A 15637-nucleotide genomic window follows, 5' to 3' on the forward strand; every position below is an offset into this window, starting at 1 on the left:
GCAGACTTATGAGAAGCAAGAACAGAAATTGCAAACATTTACAAGATTTCCCCCACTTTTCGTAATTTAAGCAAAGTTGTTTTTGGAGTAAATTTTCCAGCTGATCTTGTATTTTCAATTTTTTTTTTTTAGAGAGTGTAGTTTTTGTTTTAACCTTTTTTGAGTGGGCAGTAATACCTGTCGGGGTTCCCCCCTGGTTCTTTCAAATGCAAATGGCTCCTGAAGAGGGTGGAAGATTAAGCAGTGTGTGTGGACCCAGAGGTACAAGCAGATCAATTTCTCTGGAAAACAGCATTGTACACAGGATAAGACGGTGTGTAGGCAGTAAGCAAATCAGTACTAGTGAGGCAGGTACGATAGGTTGATGAAGGGCTGAGAGTAACATGAATGCAAGCTAAATCTGTGGGTGTAATGCAAAGTACAAAAACACAGGCAAACTGAAACCAAACACTAGAGACCAAAGACCAAAATCAAGATAGGAGCACAAGAAATGGCAACCGGACATACTGTATGAAGCATAGGCAAGGGATAAAAGCTGCAAATTGTTGCCAGTTTTTTTGACAGTGTAATATAAACACTTTTTTTTGTTAGAGAAATATGTTCCTAAATAATATTTTAAAGGAAATGCCTTATTTGTTCAATAATGACTAGTCATATTTTTGTACTTATATGCAATTTGATTTTAAAATGTGACAAAGTGAAAAGATGGCCACTTTTAGTATAGGCTCCTGGCAAGACTTTTATATTGCTACCTGGTGTATTAGTCCTCCTACTTCGAGAGGTAGCAGTTTTAGGTCAAGAACAAGGAATCTAAGTGGACATAAAATGAGATATAATTATGCAAAGAAGCTCAGAGCCCATTGTGTGTATACTACTTTTATATGATCTGTGTTGCTGAGCTAATTTGTTTAGGCCTGGTGTTCGCCAAGACCTTTCGATTTTCCTGAAATAATATAAATATATATTATATTGTGATCAAAGCCGATGTGAGGCCCTGAAGCGCATTGATGTGCCACTGTCAATCTCATTGGAATAAAGAATTAACTCAATTTCAGTCGTGCCTGGAGTGCAGTGGAAAGGTGTTCAAGCTTTGTATAACCGTGTGGGCAGACACGCTGCATATGAATGCAAGCAGCATTCTGGTGCACGGCATCAGACGCCAGCAGTTTGAACATATTTATGTATGTTCGATGGCATGTGTGGCTGTAGATACACATACTCTGCATACTCCTGCCATCTACTGTTGTGTCTTGAGTTTTGCAAGTTGTTTTTCTTCGAAGAAGCATTTTCAAGTCATGGGATCGAGTGACTATTCCTTCTCTGTGCTACTGCGCATGAGCATCAACTCTCTTGTTAGATTGTTTTCTCTCTGCTGTCTGGTTCAAACATGTGTCTGCGCTCCATCTTTTGACTCGCTCCGGTTCTAAATCTTTCTTTCTGTCTTCTCTTTACCAATGATATTGTTTCTTGATCGCATATTTTAATCTTTGCGTTCATCATCATTTGGCCTGGGCACGGACCACGCACCCCCTGGGGCGCCTTCAACTGTTTCGGACCTACCTCACCAGGTTGTACCGACCATTATGCTGAGCTGATGGAACAAACACGTTTCATTTTAGTTCTCTGTGCCACTCAAAACTCCCTCACACCGACCAGCATCTGGTGTGTAACGTGCACCTCTCCGCAGATCACCGGGAAGCTACCTGTGATGCCTGCAAATCTTCCGGTTGAAGAAGACTCTTCAGGACTGAAGAGCTCATCGTTTGGAGATGGGGCACAAGACTCTGGATGACACCACAGACATCTTTGGGGAGGAACACGCCCAGGAGGAGCCAGAACAAGAGGCCTTTTCGATCCAGGACTCTGACTTGCAGTCAGATTTAGAAAGCCAAGAGGTAACATTTGCGCAACCTTTTAGTTACAGTAGCCCTTCCTCCCCACCTTAAGACTGTTAAAAAGCCCCTTGCAGAGGTCACCAGACTGCCACCAAGCCACGGCCAGATCCAAAAAACTGTTTTGGCTTCCCCACCCTCTGGCTCGGCTCTGAAAATAACCAAGACCAAAACAACATGTTTGGCTTCGACCTCTGGCACCTCGGTCCAACACATAGTTGCCATCTCTGGCCTAACTTCAGCTCTGAGTACTTCGGTTCCGAGCCAATCATCTACCTCCTCCTTGCGGTGCTGAGCAAGTCTCACCAACTGAAAACCACAGAACAGAGAACATCGGAGCAGAAGGACTCTAGCCGGTCTTCAGCTATGCCTTCACCTGCGGAAGCCATTTTGGAGATAATGGATGCTTGCCAGTGCTACCTACAGAACTAGGAGGGTACAGGGTGCATTATTGCTTCCCCCGTACATTTCAAGAGGACACTGTCCAGCACACCTCACAAGCCTTCTCCAACTGACCCACTTCCTCCACTCTCTGGTTCTCCTCCACCTCCCATCCCTTCTCATTCACCTGCCTCACCTACTGCAGGAGATTTTACACCACAGGGATCCCCTGTATATACTGAGGAAGATTTGCTTGGGACACAGCAGGACCCAGATCAATGGTACACATATGACCCTGATCCCACATTGAGAAATGAACCAGATGTGTACCCTGCACGCCCCTCCCCAGCACAGGATAGTACACCCTTTTCAGCAAGTAATGGCAAGGGGCAGCCGTCTTTCACAATGTAGTGTTCCACAGGGACCCATCAAACAGGACTTCCTTTTCGATAACCTTACATCAACCCATAGGGATATCCAGTTTTTCCCTATGCTCCCTGGCATGCTTTGTCACACTGATTAAATTTTCAACTTACCCATCCTTTCTAGCGTTATCACCCCTAGAGTAGGCAAAAAATAAAGCCTACTCCCACAGATCCGGTCTGCATTAGGTCACAGGTCCCTCCAGTCTCTATAGAGTCGGACAATGAATTTGCAGAGCTGCTAAGCAGGATGCAGCAGCAAGTCCACAAATGGGAAATCCACCCACAAGTCCTTCAAAAATACTTCCTAAAGTGGAGAACTCCGGAGATAGTCCTTTCTGCCACAGCAGAAAATGCAAAATACCCAAGCTTCACCTCCAGGAACCCACACCCTCTATCGAAGGGCAGTGCTCTGTGGATGAACTAGTCAGGGATATTTGCTTAAGCTTTTCAACTTCTCATTCCATTTCTGGTTGGGAGGATCAGGCAGACATCGCTCACCATGATCCTTGTAGCTCCCACTTTGGTGCAGCAGCGATGGTTCACCACACTTCTGGACCTCCTAGTAGTGTCCCATGAGAAGCTCCCCAACAAGCCGGACCTTCTCACTCAAAATGAAGGACAGATCAGACATCCAGACCCCAAGTCGCCCAACCTAGCGATATGGCTCCTGAATTCATAGTTTGGTTACTTAGGATTGCCTGCGGAATGTATGGACTTTCTCAGGGAAGCTTGTAGACCTACAACCAGAGCATGTTATACTGCAAAATGGAACAGTTTGTATGATACTGCCAACCCTAACGTATTAATCCCATTAAAGCTTCTGTACAAGACATTGTTTGTTATTTACCACATTACAAGAAGCAAATTTGGCTTATACTTAACTTTGCTTACATCACGCAGCTAAAGCTGCATATCTACAGAACAGACAGCATACTTTTCAGAATCCCAGTCATCAAAGCTTTCATGTAAGGCCTTAAAAGGGTTATTCCACCCAGAGTGCATCCTACACCATCCCGGAACCTCAATATTGTGCTGATCAGGCTAATGGGCCCTCCTTTTACACTCATGTCCTCTTCAGTACCTTTCATGGAAAGTGGCGTTCTTAGTCGCTATCACATCACTCAGACGTGTTAGTGAGCTCCAGGACCACACCTTGGGAGAATCATTCTTTCAGATTCATAGAGACATGGTGATTCTTTGCACAAACCCAAAGTTCTTTCCTAAAGTGGTTTCCCAATTCCATACCCTCCAATCCATTGAGCTACCATACTTCTTTCTGCAGCCTGACTCAGTTGCAGAAAGAGCTCTCCACACTCTTGATGTTAAACAAACACTTATGTTTTACATTAACAGAACCATTGTCTTTAGGAAAACCAAACAGCTCTTTGTAGCTTTCTCACTACCTCACAAAGGCAGTCCAATATTAAAAAACAGCATAGCTAAATGGATAGTAAAATGTGTATAAACTTGCTGTGCTAAAGCAAATATACAGTTACCTGTTACTCCTAGAGCACATTCTGCTAGGTAAAAAGGAGCCACTATGGCTTATTTTGGAATATACCTATAGCTGACATTTGTAAGGCAGCTACATGGCATTGCTGTGTGGGGGTACTAGCACATCAGCAAGCCAATGTGTAGGTCAAGGTGTGCTACAAAAACTTTTCCAGCCAACTGCAACTCCTACAGGCCAGCCACTGCTTTTATGGAGGGACTGCTTTACAGTCTGTGCAGAGCAGGTGTATCTACAGCCACACATGCCATCAACAGCAAATGTTACTTACCCAGTAAGCATCTGTTCATGGCATGTAGTGCTGTAGATTCACAGGTGCCCTCCCTCCCCCCGGACGCCTGTGGCCATTCCAGTTACTTTATATTTGTATCTACTTCTACATATGTAGTTACAGTTGCATGGACATCTTTCTCTATACTTCCTCTACACTTGTTTTCTTACCTGTCTGTGGGAAATAGTCTAACAAAGGAGTCTAGGCCCATGCTCAGTATCACTGAGAAGCAGAAGTCACTTGACCCAGTAACTCGAAAATGCTTCTCCGAAGAAAAACAACTTGCAACACTCCAGACCCAACACTAGATGGCAGGAGTTTGCCGAGCATGTGAATCTGCCACACTACATGCCACGAACAGAAGCACCTTTTTCAAATGTAATAAATTACATACATTAGAGTTTAGCCTTCATGCCATTGATCGGTTGGTGCATACCATTGAGTCAGTTTCGTTGATTGACAAACCCAACAACTTTATGAGGTGGGCGCAAAGGAAAATGGTCAGTACATACAACTTCCCATCTCAGCCATCAATCAGTGCCACCCTCTTCATCCATCCCTCCAACTGCATAATCTCGTCTCCATTCCCTTCTGCACTGATGGGGTTGATCCCCTACTGTCCAATGAGCTATCTGTTTGGCTATTCAGCATTGCATTATTGTCAGTCTGTTTGTTTAAAAAGTGAGTGATCACGTCCTCCTATACCCCCAGATCCCACTCTGTGCTCATCCACTTTCACCTGACCCAGTCGGTGTTCCTGTGCCACATGCTTTTCATGCAGATCTACACTCTGGATTGGAACTGGGGATAATTGGGGAAAGCCATTGTATGGCTATTCGTCTTTTATCTAGGAATCTAGGAGTAGCCCCAGAGTTGCTAATCTTTTCTGTACTTTACAACCTTTTTTGGGGCCAGGGTATCAACCCCAATAATTATTATTATTTTTTTCAATTGTCAACAATAACTGTAGTGCTTCACCCATGCAGTCCGCTCCATCAGTTCTGTCCAATATTTCTTCAGCCTATTGCATGTCCAGATCATGTGGCCGATCCTGTGCCACACCTTGGGCAAGCCACAGATGTGATTGAGAAAATTCCATGCTTTCTCTAGGGTGTGTGATAGGTGTGATGCAGAGAGTATAAATGGGCCAGTTTGAGCCTGGTGTTACTGGCTATTTTTGTACCAGGGCAAAGGGTTTGGGCGTTTATTGTCCAGAGGCTGATCCGCTAGGTCATTGTCCCACACGCTGCATGCCTTAAGCGTGTTACAATTTTTGTCCTCATTTAATGCTGCGTATAGGAGAAAGATCATACTCTATTTGACCCTGCATCAAGTATCAGCTCTAATGAATACGACTCCACTAGTTCAGTGGAAAAGTTGGTCCAAATCTCTTGCACTGTTCTGGACACTTTTGCAAACTGTAGAAACTGCCCTGGCCCTAGCTGGAATGTTTGCAGTGGCTCTTCAAGAGTAATGAATGTATCATCTAGGTACAAGGCTCCCAAATATCTGGCATCCATCTTCAAGCCATTCATCATATTTTGCATTTGTTGGAAGGCACTGAGTTACCACATATCCAAAAATATGTCATAGGCGAGGTGTTTCAGTAGCTGCTCAGTGTCCATTTCTCTAGGCTCTGAGACCTGCTATAATATTAATTGGCATTCCTTCACCTCATGGAAGCTGATCATAAGCTACTTTTTTTTTTTAACATCTTTTTATTGTCATTTTCAAGAATATGCATAAGATACATTAGACATTTTCACAGACATATGATCACAAATTTAATCCTGCTGTTTGTTCAATTGGCTTTAAGAGATATTGCATGCCGGGCACGAAGGATCATATGTATAACACACTACACGCTTTTCAATTTATGATTCAGTGTGTATTACTCTTGCATAGTATGACATTTTTAATCATCTTGTTCTTCTGTTTCTCGGTTTTAATTTTTAACTTTAACTTTTTTAACTTAACCTTAACCGGACATCATCAATCCTTTTTAGGAGGAATAAGGACAGTTACATTTCTTTGACCACCTTCGTTGATTATATCCTGGGAGATTGTGTCATGTATGTTTGTTTTAGGGTATATATAGTGGCAATAAAGTCATCTGTTTTTACTCTATTATTGTTCGGTTGGCAGGGGGAGTATCTCAGAATCCAGTTTTCGGTATACATTATTTTTGTGTTTAAATACCAACTTCTCTATATAGTAACCTGTATTCCTTCTGTTCTGCAGATTGTTACAAAGTTCTCTAATATTTCGGCCCATAAAGGGTAATTTCTCAGTCCCTTTCTTTCTTCTCTTTTGAGAGCTGTACTTTCTGCCTTTCCCCAATCTATCATTTTTACAACACCACTGCGGCACTCGGGGGGGGGGGGGTGCCGTGGCTTTCCAGCGTTTAGTTAATAAGCGTGTTGCCAGTATGAGTGCTAAATTTATTAGTCGTGGGAGTGCTTTTCCTTTCTTTGAACGTGGGAGCAAACCCAGCAAGCAAGCTTCCATTGTCTGACATATAGGGGTACCTGTAATTTTCTCTAAAACTGTTTTTACCCCACTCCAATATTGAGCGATGGCAGGGCATCTCCAGAGCATGTGTAATAGTTCTGCCTCTTCAGCATTGCATCTGGGGCATCCCGATGATGCTTTGGGGTATAGCAAGTGTATCTTGTGTGGTGTGAACTATGCCCTGTGTAGTATGGCATACTGTATACATTTGAATCCAGTATTGCGTGGTATTTGACTAGGATATCTCAGTATTGCCTCCCACTCATCCTCAGATAGTTCTCTGCCAATATCTGTCTCCCATTTAGTCTTCAGCTTGGTTAGAGGCATTGATAAGTGAGTCCTCAACCCACGGTATATCCATTTGATTAAGTGTCTACCATGCCCTACTATATATATATATATATATATATATATATATATATATATATATATATATAGTGCTTACAAGTTCATGTGTAGGTGGTTCTTTACTGTCTTGGGCCCAGTGTTTTTTAATATTGTGTATTATGGTGGCATGCAGAAGAAAGAGCGATGATGCCAGGTTGTGTTCATGTATATAGTCTGTGTGTGCTGATCTTTAAATAATGACCGAACCGTGTCCACTCCCTCTTGTGACCACTTCTGTAGTTGACGCTGGGTCAGTATGCCTGTGTTCACTGGTAAGCCCAATAATGGGATATTAGGAGAGTAGCTGTATATTTGAGTGCTATTTTCCAGTATTGCAAGGCTATTTGTAATAAGAGTGGTAGTTTCTCCGGGGCCTGGGAGCCAGGACATAACAAGGAGTGAACGCCACCCCTATCTAACATGTCTTGGCTGTACTCGATTTCTTGTAAATTTCATCCGGCCAGCCAGTATGCTAGCCATTGTAGTTGACCTGCCATACAGTATGCCTTAAAGTCTGGTGTGCCCATGCCCCCTCTATCTACAGGCATCTGCAGTTTGGCCAAGCCAATACAGCTTCTACCCTTTCCCCAAATCAGGTCGACCAACATCGAGTGGAGTGTCTTTAAGTGTATTTCTGGGATTCTCACCGGTAAATTCATAAAGTAATCTAGCAAGCGGGGTAGCATTACCATCTTGGCCAGAGCGAGCCTGCCTGCAACTGATATTGGTAGTGTTGTCCAAAATTGTATCTGCAATCTAAGTGAAGCCATCGCTTTTTGTAAGTTACCTTCCAATAGATCCGCTGGGGTACGATAAATTTGTATGCTGAGGTATCAGAATGTGTCTGAAGCTATTTGTAGTTATTCGTCGCCGAATGGTACTGTGTTTCTCGGATCCGGACCAGCAAGGGAAAACGCTACTGATTTGTCAAAATTTATAGCTAGTCCTGATAGTGGTGTGAATTTTTGGAATATTTGTGCTATAGAGTCTAGGTTCTTCCCCATATCTTTTACATATAAAATAATGTCATCAGCATATAGTGATACCGTGTGATTTGTTTTAAGTGTAGCCGGTGTGCTAGTGGTTCTATCGTCATAATGAACACTAAGGGGGATAGCGGGCATCCCTGTCTGGTGCCCCTTTGTGCCTGGTAGGTATCTGAGATGTTCTGTCCAGTGCGTGCCCTTGCTGTCGGGGAAGTGTATAATAGCCGAACCGAGCTTATGTAGTCGTGGGGGATACCAAACTTTTCTAGTATTTTAGACATATAGTCCCAACTCAGGGAGTCGAATGCCTGCCGGAGGTCCTGTGATAGGCATCCCGCGTGCGGATATCGTCCCCCAGCGCCATCCATTACATGATAGTCGACGGATATTTAGGGAGGTGTTACGGGAAGGAACAAATCTGCACTGGTCTGTGTGTATTAGGCCATCTACAAATGAAGTAGTCTTTGCGCTAATATTTTCGCTAGTATTTTGTATTCTGTATTTAGCAAAGACAAGGGTCTATAGGATGAAATATCAGTTGTGGCTTTCCCTGGTTTTAATAGTGAGGCGATTGTTGCTTGTTTGGTCGTGTCTGGGAGGACTCCATGCTGTAGGGAGGCATAATATATTTTTTTTTTTAACTGTGGGACAAGCTGTGAACAGTAGAGCTAGTAAAATTCGGATGGTAGCCCGTCTGAGCCCGGTGCTTTATTCCGCGCCATACTCTTAATTGTTTCTCTTATCTCATCTTGTGTTATCTGCGCACTTAATTGCAGTTTGGCCTCTTCTGTAAGTGTTGGTAGTATAATGTCAGCTAAAAAGGAATCCATCTCAGCTTGATTGATAGCTGGGGGGGGCTGAGTATAAAGTTGTGTAATAATCACGAAATGCTTTGTTTATCCCCAATTGCGTAGTTATTTTATCACGTTGTGGCGTGATAATCTGGAGAATAGGAGTGGGGGATGGTTCAGCTTTTATTAAGCGTGCCAGTAGTGTTCCTGCTTTATATCCTTCGCTGTGTGTGAGCATTCTCGGTATTTTACATAGTTTATTTTCCGTAGTCTTTCCACGAGCTCTGTATGTTCAGCCCTTGCTTCTTGTAATTGTTCAGCCTTTGAGGATTGTGGTATTGTTTCTTTTTCTAGTGTGTGCAGTCTATTTTCTATTAGCATTAATTCTCTAATTAGTACTTTACTTTACGTACTCCTGATGTCGATCCCATCACCACTCCCCTTACCACTGCCTTGAATGCTTCCCATTCAAGCAATGGGGAGGAAGCTGAGCCACATTGTCAGTGAAGAAGTTTGTGATCATTTGGGATATTTCGGTTTTTAAAATATCATCTTCTAGTATTGATGGTTGTAGACCGTCGCCCCCACAGTAATGTTATCTCTAAGGGGTTATGGCCTGACAATGTTTTTCCTAAATATGTGGCTTGTGATATCTGTGTCTGCACTGATGTGGTACATACAACACAATCTAATCTCGTGCACTTTGTGTGGATGTGAATAAAAGGAGTATTCTCTCATTCCCATGTTTCTGGCTCGCCAGATATCTGTTAGTGACCAGCCTTGTAGCCAATTACGCAATGCCTCCGCCTGTCATTGTGCATTAGTACCTGACAATGGGGGTGTAGTGCGGTCTATTGTGGTATCTAGTACCGCGTTAAAGTCTCCACCTATTATCCATGGGATATGAGCCCAATGTAATAGTACCCTTGACAAGCGCTCCAGGAAGGTATCTTGTGCAGTATTCGGGCATATATGCTCCCTAGTATTATGTGTTTTCCATTTAGATTGCCTTTGATTAGTGTGTAGCGGCCATCGTCGTCTATTTTAGTCTCCAATACTTCGAAGGGTACCCCAGCCCGTATCCATACCGCCGCTCCCCTTGCGAACGCGGAGCATGTTGTATGTAGGAGTTGACCTCGCCATTTTTTGCGGAGTTTTGTTGCCTCGTGGGTAGTAAGGTGAGTTTCTTGTAAATAGGGTATATGTATTTTCCGACGATTTAGTTGTGCAAATATTCTGTGTCGTTTTTAAACAGACCCCATTCCCCTCACGTTCCAGGTGAGAATATTATACTCACGTAACGCAGTCATATTGAGATATTGATATAGTTGTCACTTTAGTAATCAGTTCCTGCTCCTCTTTGTATAGTATATGTGATATGTATGTTGATGTCAATTTTCTAAACCTACTCATAACTTTTACTTCTTGAACTGAATACTAGGCGAAGCCAAAATGACTTTGCCAAACTATTGTGCAATATAAAACTATTATCGTTACAGCCAACGGAGAAGTAAAGAAAGAGCCTTCGCATTGGGGTTCTTTTAGATGTACAGTCAGTAGTTCTCACCCGTTGTCAACGGGTTGCTTGGCAGATGCCAAGGGTTACGGTTCTCAACTGCCCGGGCCCGCCATGTATAGGAGGAGAAATGGTCTCCGCAAATGATGAGCGTCTAGTTGTGGTGATGAGGTGATGCATCTGTCTTTAGAGATCTCGGGCCGACTGCGGGGTAACAGTGGGAAACAATGCTGAACTCCCCTCTGAATCAGATGCCGCGGCACTACCTATAGATGAGGGAGGTCCGTGCGGGGAAGAATCTGTCCCTTGTAATGAATATGCCGATTGTAGTGCATCACTTCGGCCCTTTAGGACCTGCGATAGAGTTGGGCCAGTCTGTTTTCGAGCCGATTGCATCCTACTATGACCGTTCTTACGTGACTGATGAGGCTGTCTCGGGGACAGGGCGACACCGCTCTCCTCGGCCCCCAAGTGAGGGAAGGTCGCATCCAGCCGGTCACATGCCGAGTCAGGTGTTTAAAAAAAAATGTGTTTTCTGATTAAATGTGACACGTAGTCGGGCCGGGAATAATAGTGCATATTTCAATACCTCATTTCGAAGCCTCCTTTTCACCGCCTGGAAAGGTGCCCTGCGCTTCTGGACCATTAATGTGTAGTCAGGGTATAGGGAGATTCGGGCATTGTCTACTGTGATAGGGTCTAGGTCTCTCACCGCCTGTAGTATGATGTAGCGGTCCCTGTAGTTTAGGATCCGGGCTATCAAAGGGCGCGCTGGTGCACCCGGAGGGGGTCTCTTCCCTGGCATACGGGTCACCCTTTCCACTGCAAAGTGGGCTGACAGTTTGTCCGTCGTTATTTGTTTTAGCCAGTCTTCTATATATTGTGTGGGATTACTGCCCTCCGTTCCCTCCGGTAGCCCGATTATGCGGACATTATTGCGCCGGGACCTTCCCTCCGCATCTTCGACTCGTTCTTGTAGAGCTTTAACCTGTTGCTGGAGGTGTGTTCAATGTTATTTTTGTTTTCTTTGTGGGCTGGGAGGATCTCAGCGACATTGGATTCTGCCTGTTTCACTCTGTCTGTTTTTTCTGGTCATCTTTCAGGATATTTAACTCAATCGTTATGGAACCTAGTTTTTTCTCTATTGCTTGCCTTGAGTCTCTAATTTCTTGGAGAATGTCTAGTGAATCTGTTTGGTGTTCCGGTGGCGTTGCTTGCATTGGGTCCTCAGAGGTAAGTCTTTCCATATCTTCTGATTGTTTGCCTTTTGTACGGCCCATTATGGCTTGATTCTGTGTTGGTATTTGTATAGGAGGACGCTTGCCGTACAAGGTATTTACTAGTTGGGATCTGAGGTCTTTGTGCTTTCCTTCTATGTATGTTCTCAGATGCCAAGCTTTGTGGTTGTGCCCTCGTGTCAGACTCGGTCAGTTGTGTTGGGTTCAGATGGCAATTTAGGTGCGCCGAGGAGTCTTTGCTCCGATGGCGCCTCACTCCGCGGCCGCCAGATCCTCCCTCCAGTTAGTCCCTCCAAGCAAGGAGGCAGTCAGGTTCCAGGCGCGACCCAACCACCCCGGGGAGCAGGGTCCCGGTAATTCCCGGCATCCCAATCACCACCCAGAGGGGCTCCTCCTCGTCTCCGCCGGCGCCATCCCGTTTCAGACACGCCGTGGGTGCATTCATCCTCTGGACCGCTTCCTTGCTCTCAGCCACTCGTCCGCGTTCCCAGCAGGTCCTCCGGGTGCGATTCCAGGTGAAGAGGGGCTGCGGGGGGGCAGGGCCCCTCAACTCTGTCCAGGCACACCACGCCGACCCTAGCTCACATCACAATTCCGGGCCGGACCATGCCCCTCACTCGCCGCAGCACGGCCTCCTCCGGCCGACACCTCGTCTTCCCAGCTGCTGCGGCGTAGGCCCAGATCTTGGCGAGGTCTGGTATCTTGTTTCCACACTCAGCTGAGCGCTTTCTGGGGATGGTCCACCATCTCCCACGCATATCGGATGATCCGTCACCACACAGCAACCCCGCTCCAAAGCAGAATTGACATCTTAGGCGGGCCCGAGACGGGAGCTCCGGGATTAAACGACCGCCATCTTAGGCGGTTAGCCACGCACCCTGCTGATCATAAGCTACTTAAGGAGCCCATTTGACTCCGATCCCCCACTTGGGAATAGCCATTAAATCAAGTAAGTTGCATACCTGTGCGGATTAGCCACTAAATCAAGGAGGTTGCATACCTGTGCTTCAGTTTGGGTCGCAGGCTCCTTATACAGCACTGACGGGTGCACACAGTGCGTCTCATCAACCATGCCATCTGACCTAGCGAGGGCTAGTACCACCTGACCACCCCATCCTAGTCCGGTGCAAAGCCATGTAACTGTGTCAGCTTGTTCTCAATGCCCTGTGGGCGCTCTCTCTAGGTGTCAATGTGGATGTGTAGCATGAATTTCTGAGTCACTTAAACACCACACCTCCACCTACTTCAAGGGTCTCCTATTCATTCCTGTGTGTTTCAGTGGTGGTCTGATTTTTGTTTTACCAAAGAAGTTTGACAGAACTTCCAGTAGTTCCAAGCAGAAGACCACATTGTGCAAGTCCTCCAGTCTCATCATCTAGAGGGTGATATGAGGCCTTAGCCAACTCATATAATATTCTCACAACAGTGGGGCATGGTTGGAAAAAAATAGTGTCCAGAGGTAAATTTAGCAGGCAGGACCAGCAAACGATCACCATACTTAACGTTTTGATGCCGATGCTGGATGCTCCCCAGCCACCAGGTCCTGGCATCTGTCGCACCAAGATTAGCTGCTCAATGGAGTCTGCCACTTCCCCACTCTGATTCCAATCCACAGGACAGGCAGGGGGACCAAAGTAATAGCATCGAATTCTCACAAAGCAGTGGGCCCTGACTGCATGCCTTCACCTCACTTATATGGTCTATCACTTATATGGTCTATCACTTATATGGTCTATCTCATGTCGCGCAGGGCCATCTCCATACCCTCACCACCCATCCAGAGCTGTTGGTCATTCAAAGCACCAAGTACAGTGGCACACTATAAGCAGAGCCCTCCACTCGTACTACACCCATGTCGAGGGGCTGTCCCAGGAAAGTAAGGTCTGCAGTAGTTGTAGTTCCTCATGCCCTAAGAGGGGGCTAGGGAACCATTGGCTTCTGTCACTCCCTGCAGCTCATCCACGCCTTTCCCATTGGGGTTATGTCATCATCATACTGGTTTCTATCAGCACAGCACCCCAAGCACTACAGCCTTCGTTATCAGACAGGGCCCCAAGAAGGAGTCAAATGGCAAAGTGGGGGCCCCACAGTTCAGCCAGCCATTACTCGAGGCAGGGTGCAGTGTAGTCACCCTCCAGGCATGAGCTTCAGAGGCCCCTGGCCTGCCTTTCTGCCACCTCACTGACGTTCCTTCCTATTATGCACATCGGCATCATCACGGCAGCCTCCTCCAGCCCAGGGCTCTGACTACTCAATTAAGGCATGCCCGAGGGGTCAGATACCCACTATATTGTTTATTCACTTCAGCGTCTCTGCTTAACGCCACGATTTCTTCTTCAACAGAGCTGGTGTATTTGCCTCAGGGGCTGCACCGTGGTCAATAGGCGATAGTCATGCCCCCTGTCCATTTGTACCTGGGGGAGCCAATGATGATACAGGATCAAAAATAGGAAGACCTGGAGCACTAGATCAGTGCATATTGTTGGTCGTTTTGCTGGCCCCGCCCCTCTTAAATGTAATATACCTATAGGGGCTTTCAGCCACACCTCTTCAGCCATTGGTCTGTTGTCATTCACGTTCTTTTTCCGCCCACTACAGCATACAGTATGGGCAGTTGGAGATCCCACATTAGCCATTGGTTAATTTGACTGAGTAACTGTATTCTGCTTTTTTTACAAGGAGTTCATCCCCACACAAAGTAGTTCCCTAAAGGCTGCAATTGTAATGTGGGCTTTTTAAGAGGAAAAAAATAATTTTGCTTTGACAATTTTTTTGACATATTGGCTAGTGCCCGGCGGCTCCCACAACAAAGATTACAAAATCAATGACAGAAAAAGAACAAGCATTGGTAGATCAAAAAGGATAGCAGCCAACGCCAGAGCTGTTTACTCTGACTATGCTTATTGCTTATGCCTCTGATGCTGGCTTCTCGTCATGTCCGTTTTTAAATGCCTGTCTAGGAAGCCCACAAGGCTGCTGTAGTTTTCTGTTGAGAGATCAGTCTTATATAAATGCAGCCCGGTAGGTTTTCCACACAATCTTTTAAGGTGATCTGCTGTTTTCTTGCTACTGCACCTGGTGATCCTGTTTCCCATCTGCGTGGCATTAGGTACTGCATGGGATGATCTTCTACTGCCACCTAATGGTTAAGAGTGTTGTTACATGATCAAAGATCAAATCACAAGCAGACCTGTGGCCGGTGCCCGCCATGTACGCCATGTACGAGATGGTTAACCACCCACTCCTGCCAATTACAAGCCACCTATAGCACTTGTCACTGCGGAATGCATAGTCTGCTCAAGATGTGCTCATTGTATTTTTGAAAGCGTTAACACTAGTATCCTCCTTTGCCCATTGTTAATGCATATTCTAAAGTAAACAGCAGTAATTGAGTACACATAGGTATAGCGCACTTCTAATGCCCACCTTCCTACAACATGAGCTCTCTCACTACTTCGTCTGCTCTCATGGAGTGGAAACAGGACACACCGTGGTATACGATCACAAGCACAGGCCTCTAAGCTCAGATAGTCAAGTAGAAAAACATGTTCTTCATTTTGGGCTTAGCTCTATTCAGTGCTGTAAATGGGCCGGTACTGCCAGGTACTCAGTGCCTGCATTTCCTTGTTTGAGAGGGAGAATACCCGCGTGCAATACGTTTTATTGGAGAGTACAAGCACTCTTCAGAAACCAGCAAGCTATCTGGTACAGGGTATCTGCATTTCTATT

General features: G+C 45.4%; 1 protein-coding gene across 2 annotated transcripts in view; it reads left to right on the forward strand.

Moving 5' to 3' along the window:
- WRNIP1 (WRN helicase interacting protein 1) overlaps nucleotides 1–15637 on the forward strand; it is a 441396-nt gene that overhangs the window by 395645 nt on the left and 30114 nt on the right. The window lies entirely within an intron of this gene.

This window comes from Pleurodeles waltl, chromosome 2_1 (assembly GCF_031143425.1).
Source record: "Pleurodeles waltl isolate 20211129_DDA chromosome 2_1, aPleWal1.hap1.20221129, whole genome shotgun sequence".
In the NCBI taxonomy this organism is placed as follows: Eukaryota; Metazoa; Chordata; class Amphibia; order Caudata; family Salamandridae; genus Pleurodeles; species Pleurodeles waltl.